The following is a 14,780-nucleotide window of genomic DNA, read 5'->3' as shown; positions in this document are numbered from 1 at the left end:
AACTTGGCTTAGAGGTGTCCTCCTCTTCCCAGCAGAGCAAGAAGCCCAAGAGAACTAAGGCTTCTTTCAAACAAATAAAGGCTCAGAATGATCTGCTGAGGGTAGAGGTTTATAAACATTTTCTTGATGCAACCCCATCCCAGCAAGAAAGGCTAATGTCGATATATGACATTCATGAGGAAAAATTGCTCCTCAGCCATTTTAAGCCCAAAAGGATGTAGCCTAAGTCAGCTGCAGATTTTGTGAAGACAAGGGTGGAGGTCCTAGCTAGAGATATACATCCCAAGGACCAAATTGAACTCCATAAACAGATTGGGGAGATGATCTATGCAACCTTGGTGGAGAAGGCCACCATGGCACATGAACTGAATGAATCACTCAAAAATACCAACACTCAATTGGATTTTGAGAGAATGTCCTCTCTGGCCAAGGACAACAGAATAAAGTCTCTTGAGGAGATCATCATTGATCTAGGACATGATCCTAGTGATCCAAAGGGTGTGAAGGCCCTTATGAAGAAGAAAGATGATGACCTGAATGCATTAAAGAAAAGGTTGAAGCTGCAGCCCACAGAGCATCCTCAAACCACAAAGCTTCAAAAGCAAAAACAGGTTGATGACTAATTAGACCTCTTAATACAACAAGACCAAAGGATCAGGGATCTGGAGAAGGAACTGGAAGGAGCATTACAAGATAAACAGGGAGAATCCACTTCCCAAGCTCCTCCAACCACTTCAACAACAGCAACAACTTCAGGGGCAGCAGTGGCCCCCACAACAGAAGTAGCAGGAACAACAACAGCTCTAGAAGCCAGCAAAAGTATAGAGGAATTGACCAAGGCCATCAAGGAAATGGAGCTCCAGGCCAATGAAATAAAGAAGGCCAAGGAAAAATTGGCAGAACTCGATGCCAAATATGACAAGTCAAAGGTAACTGTGGCAGAGCAGGGCAGAGAGATAAAAGCCCTCAAGGACAAGATAAAGGCCTTAGAAAAAGAGTTGAATATAGAAACAGCCATGGCCGACATAAAAAGGATTCTATGGGCCAAAATAGGCCAATCCATCACTCAACAATGGAGATCAATAAAAACAATGCATGAACAGATGGACTTGCTGGGCCAAGCACAAACAGAAATCAATAAGGCCAAAACACTGCTGCAAAACAGACTAGAGCAGGCCAACAGAATGATAGACTTCCTGAACAGGGACGAAAAGGAGGAACTGGCAGCCATAGGCATTCCTAACAGAACAGAGGCTATCCTCACTGCCAAGAAGGTGCTAACTCTCAGGAACTATGTACAAACTGTGGAGAGGAAGTGCTATGAGATCACAACAGATGTGGAGGAATTCAAAGTCAAGTTGGCAGTGCTGCAAGCAAAAGGCCTGCCCAGTCTCCTAACTGGTGCAGGAAAACTAGTCTCCCGGGATCAATTTGCCAACAGAATGGCAACATACATTTAGAATCAGATTACTGCATCTGGCAGTACATCTGAACAAACAGGACCTCCCTCAGGACAGAGCTTGTATGACAAATTGGAAGGCATGTTCTTTATTGAGAATGAAGTGAATCATCTTTTTGAGACCCCTCCTAATTTCTACAGCTATACAGAGGCCGATGAGACCTTGATAAATATTAGGAGGCATCAGATGCCAAAGGAGGATTGGTGGCAAGAAATGCTTCAAATTCTGCCACGGTAGCTTCAGCTGTTCGGTCACTGCCAGCTGCAGGTCACTACAAGAAAAACAGCATGATAAAGTCAGCATTAAAGGCAGCTGAAATGACTCAGCACATAGACAACGACGGCTAGCCCAAAAGGTAAAGAAATGCGCAAATTTTGACAGTGTACCCTCAGCCGACTCCAACTGCCACCAAGTCAACAGGCTCTGACCATTTTTGACAGCTAAGGGAACAAAAGTTATTACAGCATTAACTTTCTCAGCTGCTACACTCCAGCGGTTGGCATGCTATTAATGAAGCATTTACTCTCCATTTAGATATTTTCTTATGTAAACTTTGTATATATACTCCCCTTAGTAACGCATAAGGGGTTGGTAATTTTTCACTCTGAGGCATGTATACTGTTTACTTTCAGAATTGTTTAATACAAAGAGCTAGATCAGCTCAGTGATTTCCTGGAACTATGGTGTTTTGCTGAGGATTCATGTGTTGATGCAGAATTTCCTGTGCTGTCTGACGAAATAACAAGTTTTTTCCTTAATCTTTGTTCTTGTCTTTCTTATGTTTATCAAATCATATTCATGTTACACTAAACTAGCAGTAAAGAAAAAGAATAGTGCAGGATTTGTTTTACTACACTTTGTACTCAATTTTTACTGCTGTAAATGTTTGTCTACAGAATTAACCATGGACATGAATTCTTAACTGCTCATGTAGCTGGAAATTCTATATGTATGAATATTAACTAGAAATTCTTAAATGCTCCTAGGTCAATATTCTCACTGTCTTTCTCTAGCAGTTTACTGTAAGATTCTTGATTGCCTTGCATAAACTGGACACAACCCACCCAATCACTTTATGATCGTTTGTTTCTCAAACACTAACCTTGCTCTGCATCATCACTACAGCATCACACAGCACCTCAAAACAGTTAAAGGACCACTGACTCCATTGCCCAATGACATATTACATTCTTGTGAGAGCATATATATCTTGACTGAAACATTCTCCAACCAAACACAAAAACACAAGCTTGAACAACATAGCTAGCCTAAAATACTATCAGAACAGAGAAAAATCATAAAGAGAGAGCCCTCTCTGATTACAGTTTGGCTAGAAACTGTAACCCAAAGATTGGTTAGTGGTTACCCCGGCCGTATTCCCTTGGGAGTCATAGGGAACAACCTAGGTGTTAACATAATTGGCGACTCCGCTGGGGAACGAACATATTGTTTTTCAAAACTGTTGTCTGCCAAGACAGTGGTTTTAAAAAAAAGGCTTGATAAGTCCCTTAAACAATCCTAAAATATCTTAGAAAATACCAAAAAACAAATTCAGAAGCTGGCTCCCAAAAGGGAAACCAAACACACTAGGTCAAATCCTGACCCAAATCCAGCAGTTTTTGAGAATCCTAATATAATCCCTAGAATAATTAGGAAGCAGCAAAGGCAGGAAAATCCTAGTGATTTGAGTCCTGAGACAGCCCACCCTGAACTAGTTCCTACCCCTATCAAGGTTCTATTTCGCTCTACCCCTGTCTCCCCCAGTTCACCATCGACATCTCAAAGCCCTCCTGGCACATCTTCACCCACTGCACATATCCCCTTGAACAACAGTCTATGTGTTGCTGCACCTGTTACCCCTATAGTACACACCGTTCCTTTTATCCCAGTTGCTCCTGTAAATCCCCCAAACCTTGTGAATATGGCTAACAGATATGTACCCTTGCAGATACCAGCTAATGCTGCAGCTCTACCCCAAGACTACCAAACCAAAATCTCATATTTTGACTCCACTGGCCCTTTGGCAGCTATTCAGCATGACAAAAGGATGCAAGACCATTTTGAGACCTATGAAATAGATGATGACAGTGTGAGAATGAGGATGTTTGTTCAAAGCCTAACTGGGGATGTAAGAACTTGGTTTAGATCCCTAAATGCAAATTCCATCACAACTCCTGATGATCTGTATCAAGCCTTTACTAACAGATGGGAGAAGAAGAAGGATCCTCTGCACATACTTGGGGAGTATGACACTATCAAAAGAGGTCCCCAAGAGACTGTTTTAGAGTATTGTGCAAGATTCAACAATGTATATAACGCAATCCCACAAAATTTAAGACCCCCTCCTGATTTAGCTTTGTACAAATTCCCTGATGGTTTTGACCCTGACATGGCCTATCAGTTGAAGGAAAGAGACCCTCAAACCCTTGCAGAGGCCCAAAAGGTTGCTGTCACTGTAGAGGCTAACCTGATTGCCAAAAGAAATAGGGCAAGGTTGGAAAAGAGAACCACCTTCAAAGAAGAACCCTCTGCTTTTGATCAAACGCTGGATGCAATACTCAATGGAATGAAAAGATTGGGTGATAGAGTGGAATCGGTTGAGAGAAAATCATCATGGGAAGCACCACAAAACAACCCTCCTAGGAATCCAAATTTTAGGAGAACCCCAAACCCAAACGTTGGCAAGGCCAATGCTGACCAAGACATAAGACCCCCTTTCCAAGAAAACTATGCTGAAACTTCCACATCAACTGAACCCAATGAAGATTCTCAGATTAATTTAATGGGTCTAGATGGTGAAAGTCAAGTCTTTTTGACACAAGAAGACCATGAGGATGAGGTAATCAAGCTATTCCCAATCAAATCAGGTGAATCCTTTGACTTTAAACAAGGCTATGACACTGTTGTTTATGAAGTCCATAAACAATACAAGCTAAGGAGCAGAACTGTAAATGTAAATCAGCCTGAAAATACAAAGGATAATTAGCAGCCTAAAAGAGCCATAGTCACAGAGCCTAATGAAAAAACAAATTCACTTACAGAAGAAGTAATTGTTGAAGAGATCACTGAACCATTGTCATTAAAACAGCAGCCTATGGCTACTTCATCCTCTCACCCTAATTTAAATGTTACTCCTCAAGAGATGAGTAAAAAAGACAAGTCCCAAAATCAAGATAAGAATCAAGAAGAAGAGTTAGTTAACAAGGAAAGGACTGTTATCCATAACCAAAGGACCCAATCTGAAAAACCTTTTGACCTAGAAACTGAGATTAGTAAAGTGAAGATAGCAATTCCTCTCTCAGAATTGGCCGAACACAGCATTTACAAACAACAAATTAGGAAATCCCTCCAACTTACTAGCAACAAAGATGATGTTAATGTGTTGGATGATACCCCAGAGCTACTTTTTGGTCCTGAGGTGGATGGAAAGACAGCAGGTGTAGGCATTTTACCTTTCTATGTCAGCCTGCATGTTCATGACAAAATATTACACAATGCAATGTTTGACTCGGGTGCCTCTCACAACCTGATGCCCAAATCAGTCATGGAAAGACTGAATCTGGATATTACCAGACCATACAAGGACCTGTTCTGCTTTGATTCTAGCAAAGTCAAGTGCTTAGGCCTAATAAAAGATCTATGTGTGTCTCTTGTTCACTACCCAAACAAAACAATTCTAATGGATGTGGTAGTTGCTGACATCCCACCCAAGTATGGGATGTTGTTATCAAGATCATGGGGAGCTAAACTTCAAGGCTCCCTGCAATTGGATATGTCATATGCCACCATTACTGTTTTTGGGCAACCAAAGATATTATACAGGGAAACATTAATGAAATACATGGTCAGCAGTGAAGAAAAGCCTCAAAACTTTCCCATATATGTTGTCCACTTAGACATAGACTCATACATTCTTTTCAATGATAATACAACTCTCTCAGATGATGAGGTTGAAACCAAGATACTCATACAAAAGGAAGACACTAATGAAAGAACTAACACCCATGAAACATCAGTTAATCAATCACTAGACACTGCTGCTGCTCTAGTTGTCAAGCATATTCAATCAAACGATGAGACTGTCCTAGAAGACAATCCAAATGAAAAACCAGAACTTCAACCTACATTGCCAGCCCATGAACAGATCATTAAATCTCCTTCACAACAAGATATTCTATGGTTCCTTGAATTTGATGGCTCAGTCAACAAATTAGGGGTAGGAGCTGGAGTCTGGATACATAATAAACAAGATAGTCATGCAGAAGGCCGAGCCTATAGACTGAATTTCAAGTGTACCAATAATATGGCAGAATATGAAGCCCTTTTACTAGGCCTCAAGTTAGTAAAGTTCTTGCAAGCTGCCAGGGTTTCAATCATGGGAGATTCAGATTTAGTTATCCAACAAGTGAAGGGAAATTTTGTCACCAATGACAAAAGACTAAGGTCTTATAGGTCTGTTGTTGCTGAAGTACTAAACTTCTTCTCTGAATTCCAAATCACCAAAATTTCTAGGACCCATAATCTCCATGCTCATAGTTTAGCCACATTTGCGAGTACCTGCAAGCTGCCTTTCGGGCCCCATCATTGCTTTACAGCTGAGGTAAAACATAGACCTTCTGTCCCAAACAATGTTAAAGATTGGCAAGTATTTGAGGATGATATGCAAATAAATAATTTTTTAACGCTGCAACAAGAATTTGCAGGATTAAATATTGACACTGACAGAGCAAGTCAATCACAAATACTTGACAGAGCAAGTCAGTCACAAATACTGTTTCAATAGGTTACTCACCCAATATCACCTAGAATAGCAAAACAAATACTACATCCAACCATTTTCAACAAGGAAAACATTCAGCAAATTCAACCAATCAGTTGTGAAGAAGTGGCTAATGCTGAGGCTGAAATCATAGAGCTGAAAGACAATTTTCTGCCAACAGGCCTAACTCCACTAGAGGACATCTTTGATTCAAATGATATTCCCAGAAAACCAAAAATGCAGCCCTTAAATGCAGCTATTGAAGAATGTAACATTGGTACCATTGACAAGCCCAAAATAATAAAACTATCTGCATCCTTACATCTTGATCAAAAGCCCAAATACATTGACCTTTTCAAAGAATTCCAGGATGTCTTTGCATGGGGTTATGAGGATCTAAAGTCCTATGATACCTCTGTTATCCAGCATACTATCCCTCTCAAGCCTGATCAAAAACCCTTTAAACAAAAATTGAGGAGAATCAATCCTATGCTTCTCCCAGCAATGGAACAAGAGGTACAAAAAATGTTCAAAGCAGGCATCATAGCACCAATCAGATTCTCTGAGTGGATTTCAAACTTAGTCCTTACAAGAAAGAAAACTGGTCAAATAAGGCTGTGTGTGGATCTTAGGAACTTGAATCAAGTATCCCTCAAAGATAATTATCCCTTACCCAATACGGATCACATCCTCCAAAGAGTGGTAGGTGCCTCAAGGATATCACTACTTGATGGATTCTCAGGCTTCAATAAAATCCTGGTACACCCTGATGATCAAGACAAAACAGCATTTACAACCCCATGGGGAACTTTCAAATATGTAAAAATGCCTTTTGGATTGAAAAACGCAGGGGCAACTTTTCAAAGAGCAATGGATATTGCTTTTGCCAAGGAGATTCATGACTTTCTTGTCATTTACTTAGATGACCTTACACCTTTCTCAAAATCAGATCAAGAACATTTGAAACATTTAAGACAGATCTTCCTAACATGTAGGAAATATGGAATTTCCTTGAATCCCAAGAAGTCCTTATTTGGTTTGGAAGAGGGTAAGCTGCTAGGACACATCATTTCCAAAGATGGCATAAGAATTGACCCAGATAGAATACAAGCTATCTTACAAATGCCCCACCCAAGAAATATCAAAGAGTTGCAAGCATTCTTGGGGAAGATTAACTTCTTGAAGAGATTTATCCCAAATCTGGCTGAATTGAGCAGATTACTGAATAACATGCTAAAGAAGGATTCAAAGGTGAAATGGACTGTTGAAGCAAATCAAGCCTTTGAAGGTATAAAATTGGCCCTTACTCAGACTCCAGTCCTAACAAATCCTCAATTTGATAGGGAATTCATTATCTTCTCTTTTGCCTCCCAACATACTATTGTTGTTGTTTTATTACAGAAAGATGACCAAGGGAATGAAAATCCCATTGCTTTCTTTAGCAGAGCTCTTAGGGATGCACCTCTGAAATACCAAATCATGGAAAAACAAGCTTATGCTTTGGTTAAATCCATTAAGGACTTTAGGATCTATATCCTATACTCCCATGTTATAGCCTATGTACCAAGCCCAATTGTCAAAGACATACTTACTCAAGAGAACTTAGAGGGCAGAAGGGGAAAATGGATTGCAAATATTCTAGAATTTGAAATTGAAATAAAACCTACAAAACTGATAAAAGGACAAGGTTTGGCCAAATTAATATCTGAAACAAATTTCCAAGCCTTAGACATCAACCAGCTGGACAGTGGACCGGAGCTGGCGACTCCAAAGATCAATGTAGCCTTTGAAGAATCCCACTGGTATTCTGATATCTGTTATGTGTTACAAAACCTGTGTGCTCCCCCAGGGCTGTCCAGAACTAAATGTAGGTTCCTAAAAATGAAAGCTTCTAAATTATGTGTTATGGATGGAAATTTACTTTGGAAAAACCATGAAGGGATATTGTTAAACTACTTAATTGAGAATGAAACTAACAATATCACAAAAGAATTTCATGCAGGTGATTGTGGTGGACATTTGTATTGGAAGTCCACTCTGGATAAAATACTGAGAGCTGGTTACTACTGGCCCACCATGTTCTCTGATGTCAAGAAATTCACCACCTCATGTCATAAATGTCAAGTGTTTGAGGGAAAGAGACAGTTGATGCCACTTCCCTTGAGGCCTATCGCAACAGAGAGACCTTTTCAACAATGGGGCTTGGATTTCATTGGGGAAATTCATCCCTCATCTTCAGGACAACATAGATGGATTCTGACAGCTACAGACTACTTTACTAAGTGGATTGAAGCTGCTCCATGCAGACAAGCAAATGATTCCACTATCATTCAGTTCCTTGAGACCAATATCCTTTCTAGGTTTGGCTGTCCTGACAAAATAATAACAGACAATGCTGCTGCTTTCAGATCTAAAAAAATGGTGAATTTCTGCCACAAATTTCATATTACCTTGGGTCATTCTACTGCATATTATCCCCAAGGAAATGTCCTTGCTGAATCATCAAATAAAAGCCTAGTAAACATCAGAAAGAAGGTGCTGGAAGAAAATAAGAAGAATTGTCATAAGAACCTGGTTAATTCCTTATGGGCAGATAGACTAACAACCAAGAGGTCAATTGGGACCAGCCCATATGAGTTAGTTTATGGATTAGAAGCTAAATTTCCTTCATAACTAGGGGTGCCTGTTATGAAACTTCTTCAAGAAAGCCAAGCAGAACCAAATGATATACAAAGAAGGATCAATCAAATAATTTGTTTACAGCAAACTAGAGATCAAGTGTACAACAGAGTTCAAGTGTTACAAGAAAAGCTAAAGAAGGCCTTTGACAGAAGAACTAAGGCAGAAGACTTTAATGTTGGAGACAAAGTCCTCAAATGGGACTCAAGGAGAGAGGATAAGGGAAAACATGGAAAATTTGATTCCCTTTGGAGAGGACCATTTGCTGTCCAAGCAGTGCAAGGAAACAACACCTATTTCCTTAAAAATCTTGATGAGACTGACTTGGATGAAGGCCCTGTGAATGGCAGGATGCTGAAGCACTATTTTGACCACTACCCATAAGTGCAGCCTGAGTTTCCCTTGTACATATCCAGATGTATATATTACTTTCTGATTAAGATGTAGAAATGCAGTTTCTCAAAGTTTTATTGACTATCAGCAAAAGGTAAATAGGATCGGAGGTCTACCAAGAAGGGAAGTACACAATTTTGGCATTTCAAAGCAGCAAACTTCAAAATATTGGTGAAAGCAGTCAAAGGCCAAGGCATTCTGACCTGCTGTTCTTGGTCTTTCTAATGAAAAACCATCCCCATGTGGAGCCACTGTTAGCTACCTATACCAATAGGTTTCATATTTCATGATTGGCAATGAAAAGGTCCAAATATGCTCTGCTTTGATGATGCAAAGATCACATATTTCCAAGAGAAGACAAGCTGTGCATATAGCTTGATATAGACTCAATTTTGATGGATGGTCCAACAGCCTAATCTGGATCATGCCATGTTCTAAATTTTCAGTTGTAGAATAGAGAAAGAAGTTTGTCCAAACTGTTTAAACTTGGCAGACAAGTAGCTCAGGTAGAGAAATAAGGTTCCCAACTGCTTAATCTGGGACCTTGGAAGCAATAAGGGTAGCATTAGATAGAAAATCAAAAGGAAAAATCAAAAGAAAAGAAAAGGCAAATAAGGGTCTACAAGCCCAAGTGCACCCTCCAAGAAGAAACAAAAAATGCTAGGCAAGTATATGGGTAGGCAGTTGGGGTTGCAGAAATATCATTCCTTGCAAATAAATGTGTGCTGAAAATGTCCACAAAGGAAAATCAATGGTTGCGAAGCTCCTCTTCTCCATCAGGTTGCAGCAAAGCAAGGAAGCATGTATAACTTCCCAAATTTCCCCTTTCACTCTCATTACTAACATCCCTTCATCTATTTGAGATTGGTGAGAAGATCTGGGGTTTTATGGTGGTTCGTGTTCCTTCAAAAGACACATTTCTTGTCTAAAAAATCTTTTCATTTTGATCTACTCCCTAAACTAAGTGACTTTCAAATACACTTTATGAAATCACTCCTCATTCACTTCCCTCATTCACATTAACCCCTAACTTCTATTATCTAAATCCCCTAAACTTCCCTTTCCCTACTATTATAACACCATGGTGTATAAACCCCAAACATGGTATAAATATCCCTCCCCTTGGAACTATAGCTAAATAAGTTGTTTAGGGAGACTTCAGTCCACCAGGCGCTGTGGTCAACCCTGTCTTGTGGTTGCTCTAAACCTCTGGTTATGAGCAAGAACCCTTCCCCTAAGCCCTCACCTCCCCTCTGCTCAAAAATGCCACAGAAAACCCCTTTCCCCCTGCTAAACCCACTCCTAAATCTCTTTTTCCTTATAAAACCCTTGAAAAACCCAAAAATCCTGAAAATACATACAAAAACCCTTAACCCTAAGGTTCTCCACCCGAAAGTATTTAATTGAATATTTAATAGGCCAGCGGGACCCCCCCCAACCTGCACGATCCGTCGGAGGACCCACCAGCCATCTGATCTCTGCCGCCCAGATCTGACGGTGGGCGGTCATTTTCGCCCCCCGACCTACCGACCTTTAGCGTCCGGGGAAAGTGGTTTTCTGCCCCGTACAAGGGACGTGTGGCAGGTGGTGGGGTTGTTCAGAGCCCCCCTCCCCGATACCGCCTTTGCCCAAAGGTGGTGCGGGGAACCCGCTTACCACCATCCCGTTACCGCCTCCCCCTTGCGTCATCAATACGTCAGCATGACGTAGCGCCCTTCCCCGCCCCCGCGCCGTGTGGCCCTCCACGTAGCCCTGCCACCTCATCCACCTGCCACCGTGTCCTGCCACCTTGGCTTACACCTCAGCAGCCACGTAATCCTCCGTACTCGGGCCCGCCATGACGTCATGCTGACGTCATCGGCGGAAAGGCGCCAAATACCTATTTTTTCTGAATTTTGTCGTTAAAGTCACGTTTTGGGTAGTTTTTATGTCATTTTCACGTAAAGGAAGAGATAGTCGTTGCAGCTGCCAAAGCACCTTCAGGCCTCCAAATTCAAATTGCAACCATTCCTATTCATCAAGTCAACCTTCAGAGTTCGGCCCGCAGGCTGTTTAAGCGTTCTATCTAGGTATTCACCATAATTCCCCATTTTAACCCATGCATACCATTTCTCTGTAAATTGCCATTAAAATACCTGTTGAGTTCCATATAAACTCTGCACCTACTATCTAAAGTGAGCCAAGCTAACCTGCTTACGCCCAGAACCACAAATTCAGCATTAAAACAGTCAATTCGCAAGCCAAAAATTGTGAAATTATCTTTGAGGTGCCCGGCATTGTTCCCTTTTGCCGGGTGCAGACCAACAACATTTTTTCACCAAAGTAAATCTCACTCACCCTCTGCAATTCACCTCTAGCAATTCACAATCTCTGTGAACCTACCAAGACTGCAGAAGCAAGCCCGTTTTTTCACTATAAAAAAGCATTTCAGACTTTGTCCATAGTTGGCCTAACACTTACGCTCTTAAAAGCTTTGCAAACCAGTGCACTCATATCACTCAAAATCAAACCATAAAATGGCTGCCCCTGCACCCACAGCTCTCAGTGTTGCTCCATTAAATCCACCCAATAAAGATCTGCAGTCTTTATCTCTTGCTGACCAGGACTACCTTATTGAAGACTATGTGGGAGACAGAGATTTTCTGCAAACCTTCAGACAGTTGAGAGAGGACTACTTAATTGGTCATGATACATATGGCATCTGGGAGTAAAACCTGCCATACTATTGTCTCCCCTCTGTAAATGTCTTTCCTGAAATCATTCGCCTATGTGCTGAAAACTATGATGTGCACCACAGGGCCATCAACACCACATTTGGGAGGGTCCTTTTCTACATTAATCCTGAGACCATCAACAAAATGCTACATTTTGACCAAACAGAGCTGTTGTTCCCATTCTCTATGAACTATCTGCTGGACACTGGTACCAAAATGACCAGTGAGGAGATTCAAAGGGTCACCAGGACATTCATGAGACCTGATTGCCAGCCTACAGGTCCACCTCCTTATTTAAATATCCACTTTACTGAAGTAGGCAGATTACTCCTGGACATGATTACTTATGTGCTGGGGTACAACACCAGTGAGCATGTGGATCAAACCATGCTAGTATTGCTGGCTGTTTACAGCCCAGGCCAACCCCCTGCCCGCAAATACATCTTTGCCAAGTTCATTGCTAATAAAATTCATGATCAGCTGAGCAGAGTGGACAGGCAGGGTGTCTTCAAATACTCGGCCTATATTTATCATCTCTTTATGTATTATCAGTCTGAGGCTTTTCCATGCTATATCAAAAAGCTGGATTACAGAGGGGAAAGAAGATTTGTCATCTTCTGGACCTCTGTCTATCACAAACTCACAAACTCACCCTATTCCTATTGTGAGTTTGTTGACCAATTTGTGTATCCAGTCTCCTGCCTATTAATGAGGTCCCCTCCTCCCAGGATGTCAACAGAGATACAGAAGGCTCTGCAGCTTTCCAAAAAATGTAAAATAGGTGATTGGTACCTATATGAGGAACACACAGTCATCAGGGTCTATGGCTGTGAGCTCTGTCCTTTCAGACTCCCAAAGTATGTGCCCATGAGGATATTTGCCGTGGAATATTATAGGCAATTGATTCAGTCTGACCTCACCCATTTCCACAGCTCCAGGAAGAAGGCTAACCTCAAGTTCAAACACCAGTTGGGCCCATTCATCATGAATAAAAAAGAAGGATGGGAAGATGCTGACCTCATCCTCAAGGACAAATATAAACTATCATACAGTTTCCGGTGGGTCCCTTATGACCCTGAGGGCTTCATCACTACAAGAAGAACCAAATACAGACTTCTAGGTTATAGGCATTGTCAATACCCACATATTGAGAAATATGCCAACCAGCAAGAATGGCTACAGGGTACTTTAGTTGAAAAGCGAACTGAAGAAGAAATAATGCTAAAGAATATGAAGGAGCTTGAAAAGACCATTGACCTAGACTCTGTGCAGCAGGTACCCCTCAAACGGCCTCACTCAGCAGGAGAAGGTACCTCGGCCACAAGGACTGCACCACAGGCACCCTCTACATCAGCACCGGCGACAGAAAAAGGAAAAGGCATAATGGGTGCAGAGGAAGAAGCAGTGAAAGAAAAGCTTGCCCCTGAAACAGAGCAGCAAACAGAGCAGCAAACAGGGCAACAAACAGAGCAGCAGCCAGAACAGCAGCAAGGGCAAACTGTCCTGCCACAAACTGGGCTGCCAGCAGCTCCAATAATGCAAACACCACCACCACAGACTGAGCCATTGACTGCTCCTTGTTTGCAGACCCCAGCACATGAGGAAAGGGGTACAAAAAGAGATAGAGAAGAGTCCACTCCTCTTAGTGGATCCTCCCAGCAACCAGAAGCCAAAAGGCAAAGGCTAGACTCCCCAGAGGTGGAAGACATCACTGAAGAATTCCTTGACAGCTCAAGGAAAAACAGGGAGGGCAGCCAGCACACAGGAACAAGCTCCTTTCAGCAGGAGCAAGGTTTACAACTTGGCTTAGAGGTGTCCTCCTCTTCCCAGCAGAGCAAGAAGCCCAAGAGCACTAAGGCTTCTTTCAAACAAATAAAGGCTCAGAATGATCTGCTAAGGGTAGAGGTTTATAAACATTTTCTTGATGCAACCCTAGCCCAGCAAGAAAGGCTAATGTCGGTATATGACATTCAGGAGGAAAAATTGCTCCTCAGCCATTTTAAGCCCAAAGGGCCGCAGCCTAAGTCAGTTGTAGATTTTGTGAAGACAAGGGTGGAGGTCCTAGCCAGAGATATACATCCCATGGACCAAATTGAACTCCATAAATAGACTGGGGAGATGATCTATGCAACCTTGGTGGAGAAGGCCACCATGGCACATGAACTGAATGAATCACTCAAAAATACCAACACTCAGTTGGATTTTGAGAAAATGTCCTCTCTAGCCAAGGATAACAGAATAAAGTCTCTTGAGGAGATCATCATTGATCTAGGACATGATCCTAGTGATCCAAAGGGTGTGAAGGCCCTTATGAAGAAGAAAGATGATGACCTGAATGCATTAAAGAAAAGGTTGAAGCTGCAGCCCACAGAGCATCCTCAAACCGCAGAGCTTCAAAAGAAAAAACAGGTTGATGACCAATTAGACCTCTTAATACAGCAAGACCAGAGGATCAGGGATCTGGAGAAGGAATTGGAAGGAGCTTTACAAGATAAACAGGGAGAATCCACTTCCCAAGCTCCTCCAACCACTTCAACAACAACAACAACTTCAGGGGCAGCAGTGGCCCCCACAACAGAAGCAGCAGGAACAACAACAACTCCAGAAGCCAGCAAAAGTATAGAGGAATTGACCAAGGCCATCAAGGAAATGGAGCTGCAGGCCAATGAAATAAAGAAGGCCAAGGAAAAATTGGCGGAACTGGATGCCAAATATGACAAGTCGAAGGTAACTGTGGCAGAGCAGGGCAGAGAGATAAAAGCCCTCAAGGACAAG

This window comes from Pinus tabuliformis, chromosome 3_1, assembly GCF_031772625.1.
Source record: "Pinus tabuliformis cultivar Carrire ecotype Pingquan chromosome 3_1, CPIR1, whole genome shotgun sequence".
NCBI classification, from domain to species: domain Eukaryota; kingdom Viridiplantae; phylum Streptophyta; class Pinopsida; order Pinales; family Pinaceae; genus Pinus; species Pinus tabuliformis.
Note: the sequence above shows the minus strand (reverse complement) of the source record.